Source organism: Cajanus cajan, chromosome 5, assembly GCF_000230855.2.
Source record: "Cajanus cajan strain Asha chromosome 5, NIPB_CcT2T_4, whole genome shotgun sequence".
Taxonomy (NCBI): domain Eukaryota; kingdom Viridiplantae; phylum Streptophyta; class Magnoliopsida; order Fabales; family Fabaceae; genus Cajanus; species Cajanus cajan.
The window spans coordinates 16,117,536-16,122,731 of NC_138521.1; positions in this window are offsets into that span (position 1 = coordinate 16,117,536).

Below are 5,196 nucleotides of genomic sequence, written 5' to 3' on the forward strand. Positions count from 1 at the left end.
GTTTATGTTTATATTATTTTAAACTTTATGTTAGTCTTGCATTTAAAATTTTATATGTATATAATAATGTCAATATTTAATTTATGCAGCTGCTCCTGAATTTTGGCCCACCTAAAAGTAATTATTGGCTTTTAGATGATTCTTTTTGCTTGACTTGCATTGCACAATTTTGGGTATGCTGTGTGCAAATGATACTATACAATACAAGTAGTTTGGGCTATGTTAAATATATTATTTTGGATCTCATAGCAGACAAGTGCACAACTTATCTTGGAATTTACTTCAACTACTTTGGTTTTCTTTATTCCAGGTAACCTTTGGCATTTAATGATAGTCTTTTATGATTTAGATTTCATTATTCTACATGTTTATTTTGAGTAGAAAAAATGAGGAATTTTGTTATTTTTTTAATTAGTAAAAAATTTAATTTATCATAAAAAAATTAATTTGGCACCTCCAAATTTTTTATCCAAGTTCCGCCACTGTTCTTGGAACCCAACCTTCACCACCCCATGAAGCTCTTCAAGGTCATCTTTTATTTATTTTCTTGTTATATTTTTATTATCATTTTTCCTTTCCTTTATTTTGGTCAATGTAAGGATACAAGTCATGCTTCTTGCTTTCATTATTTACTTCTTTTTTATTTTTATTATAATTATATTATTAATATATTGAAAACTATGGATGTTGGTTGGGTGAGCTGAAGCCCTTTTTTTATTTTTTTTATATTAATACATAAATTTTCTTTCTTAGTCTAATTTATGTAGTTAGAAAATAAATGTTACCAAGATAAGTTATCTACTGTTAAAATTATCTTTTCTAACTAAGTAAATTTTGATTTTCTTTACTGTGACGGAATTAAACTAATTATAAATGAGAAAAAAATTATTATTATTAAAATCATTTTAATATAATAAAAATATTAACATATGTATATATTATTTTTCAAAATGAATATATAAAGAGAAACCAGATAATATTTGCAAATATTAATCCTGGACCAATTTCTATGGAGGAGACCCTAACCCTGTGTATCCATGAACATGCAAATATTTAACATGAATATTCATTTCTTAATAAATTGACTTTCTTTTAATTATTTAGACCTTTCATTATTTTTTCAATAGCTTTTTAAATTAGAAAATAGTAAGATTGTTGAACATTAAATCCTCAATTTGTTACATTTTTACCATGGTTTTAACGGTTATTTTTCTTGTTTGTAATCATATTTGTTGACAAACTTCACTTTTTTTGATTAAAAATGCAACAAATATGTATGAGGATGCAATAGAGAAAATTTATGCAAATAAAGGCAAAAAAAGAATAGAAAACATGGTTATGTATTATGCACTATCATATTCCCCTAAAGCACAATTGTGCAAGTCCTGAGATAGAATATGCATGCCCATGTTATGAAGCATGGTCATGCTTGTTATTATGCACGACTGTATTCTCTTATAAACAACTATGTTCGGATGAAATTCACCCTTATTGTTGTGGTTGCATGCCCTTGCTATAAAACACGATCATACTTACTAATATGCACAGTCATGCTTAAGGTATCGTCCCAATTTTTAATTATACATATTGATGGCAACCCTCCTTGCATGGATTGAATTAAGAGCGTGAAAGAGGGATGACCGGACTCCTTGGATCATGGAACTCAAGGTTTCTAGCCTTGGAGATGGAGATGGGCGAATGGTGTTTATGGAGGCTAGGTGTTTGATGAAATGCTAAGGTGGTACTCTAGGGTTTTGGCTCACTTCATTGATGGATGAAGGCCACTCCTTTAATAACTCAATCCATGCAAGGAGGGTTGCCATCATGACCAAGGGGACTAAGGAAGAATATTAAGGCACAAAGGCTCTCTTAATATCATAAATTCCAAAGTAGTTACAAGGTGTGGGGTGTTGGGTATTTATAGGAGGGGAGGCATCTAGGGTTGCATTTGGAGTAGGCAAATGCATTCCAAATAAAATGCAAATGAACCCTAGATGCAACTTGGTGGCCAAGGATGGAATCTTTGGGTTTAGATTGGCTATATCTAGGTGCATGATAAGACCATGCAACCTTTGCCCTCCACTTGGGCCTAAGCCTTTCTAACACCAAAAATAGACCCAATAAGCACCAAAAATGCGTCACCCTCTAATTAACACCCTAGCCCAAAATTAAAAACCCTAATCATCTAGAGCACCCCATAATACAAGGGTAAAATGGGAAATACAAAAGAAAAATAAATTCTAAGTCCTAAATACCCCAAAATACAAGGGTAAAATTGGAAATACAAGTAAAATAAATTCTATGACTAAAATACCCCAAAGTACAAGGGTAAATTTGGAATCAATGATAAGGGCAAAATAGGAATAAAATAAATGCTATGCTAATAAGAACTTAGGAGCTAAGGTCCAAAAGTGGCCTCACTAACCCATTCCTCTTGCCTCCTTTAATATATCACCTCTTGGTCTTCTCGGCCTTAGTGTTATTCCATCATTCCCTCCCTCTTGAAAAGGATTTGACCTCAAATCAAGAGGTTCCTCATGGTGGGCATCATGACCAACAAAAACATAAAAATAAGCATTAGAGGTAATAGTATATGATAGAAATGGAAAGTGTATCCTAAGAGGAGTTCTACTAAAAATGCTAAAAAGATTGTCTAAATTAAAAGGACTAGACTTTCTAATGTTAAGGATAGGATCCTCCCCACGGTGAAGTCTAGGTGTATAACTAAAACCTAAAAAGGTAAAAAGACTAAAACTATCGCACACTAATGTATTAGTCCTAAAAACTAAAATATCTTGTTGGAAGTGCCCAATGTAATGACCTAGGTATGTATTGGAAAATAAAGAAAACTTAACTAAAAAATTACCTAAACAACTTTGTATTGCATAATTTGTGAGATACATATGAGAAAAAGATGTTAAGAGGAGTCTAGGAAACTCATATAATCTAAGTTTGTCTTGTAGGAAAGTATTCAAGTTAAGTTCAAATAAGTTTGAACTTCCTTCAAGATCAAAAGTAGAAGATACAACACCATGAGATGTATCCAACAAACCATACAAACCAAAAGTTGGGTGCTTTATGAAGAAAACTAAAGTAGAAAGAGTCTTAAAGAAAGAAGGCTTATCTTCCTTGGACACCACCAAGGAAGTAGTACAAGAAGTGGGACTAAGTGAAGTCCACTTCTTTTTCACTAAATCTTGAAGTTGAGATTCTTTTTCTTTAAAAAGGATTTGTTTTTGAATCTCCACTTCATGATTAGTAGCAACGTGAGAGAAAGAGTTAAGGTCTTGATGAATAAAGAAAGTATTTTTTAAATCATTTTCAATGGGAAAGTGACTCTCTTTAAGCATAAGCCCTTTGGAGGAGACATTATCCTCCTTACTCTTCTCTAAGAGTGTTGGTTGTGTTTCATTTTCTAACCACTCTTGAACTTTCTCTATACTTTTCTTCATTTTTTCTTTCTTTTCTATTTTCTTTTCTTTTTCTTTTCTTCTAAGTTCATCCTCTCTTTTTGTATTTTCTTCCTCATGCATACTCTTAGGGATTCTAACCTCTTTGGAATTTTGATACCTAGTTGAGACAACCCTAGGTTTGGATCCACTAGTTTCTCTCCTCTCAACTAATTTTGCAAGTAACCTTTTTATTTCCGCATTATTTTTTTCAAACTCTTTTTCTTTTCTTCTCAACTCTTCCTCTCTTTTTATATTTTCCTCTTCTTTTTTTCTTAGGTACTCTTTTAGTTGCCTAAGTTCATCCCTAACACTAGACCTAGTACTACAAGAATTATGACCATGAACACTAGAATGATCACTCATCTTTGATCAAGAAAAGGTTTTCACAAATTTGTTTTCAAAAAGGTTGAAAAAGTTTTTCACAAAGAGTGAGTGATAAAAGGGTTTTCACAAAAGGTTTTCAAAGTGCAAGATAGGTAGGAAAGGCCTAAGTGTACAAAGTGAACTTTCAAAGGGAGGTGGACTACAAAGAATCACTTAATAACCAAGCCTTATCAAGTAAAAATCACTAAGCCTTTTCAACTTTTCTTACAAAACAATTTGGCACAACAATGAAGTGTGTGTGTGCACGTTACCCCTAGTAGGCAAAAGCAAGCCTTCTAAACGTAATTGGAAGCAAAGTAAGGACCTAAGCAATTATACTACTAAAAGCTTTAAAACATGCAACAAGGAAAGCACTTAAAACATACTCTAGTCGAAGTCCTAGGTGAAGGTTTTCAAATCACCTTCAACTACACGAACTAAAACCAAAGTGAAGAGGTTTAGAAATGGCCAATTACAAACCAAAAATGAATAAACAAAGGCCAAATACAAGTGGCCTAAAAGAAATGGTGCAAAAGATAAAACAATTCAAGAAATTGAGTCTTCAAGTCTCCCACTTGTCACCCCTTCACAAGGAACAACCAAAAGTTAGCCTCTCAATGTGTATGCACTCTTTTTGATAGTAGAAATCCTTCCAAAGGTCTTGGAATCAAATCGGACAGCTCCTCCAATCAATTCACCAAAAGTGTATGTGATGAGTTTTAGGAGCTTTCCACACCTAGATCAAGAAGAAACCACCCAAGAGTACAAGAGTCCAAAGAAATAAAACTAAAAAGGCACAATTAAAAAGGCTAAACTCAAGTAGAGATATATGTGACAAAACTTAAGAGTAGAAAGAAGACACAAAAACTAAAATTAAGGCACATTAAGAAAGGCAAGTACTCAAAAGATTAATTCCTAGAATGGCACTAGAATTGAGTAGCAAGTGTTTGATAAAATGTTGCACTTAACATGTTAAATTTTAAAGTCTCATTCAGCCACTAAAACATAGTCCAAAGGTCCAAAGAATAACTCCAATTGCTAAGGTAGGAAAAATTGTCCAAAAGCCCACAAGTCTAGCAAAGGATCCCTTTTGTTTGCATTTTTTTTTCACTTGTTTTGGCACCTTTTTTTTTTAATGATAATGTCCAGCCACTTTCTTGCTTTTTTTATATTAATATTCCTCCTTTGCTTGGGTTTTACACTTGTGTTTGTTGATTTTGATTAGCAAAAAATTTGGAGTATCCTTTTAGCAATTAGTGATGGCTTAATGAGTCAATAATTTTAGTTTCTTTGAGCTTTTTGTGTAATAAAGTCCAGCAGTAAAATAAGCACATATAATCACTTTTCAACCTCAAATTATCAAGCAAAACATGTTCATATT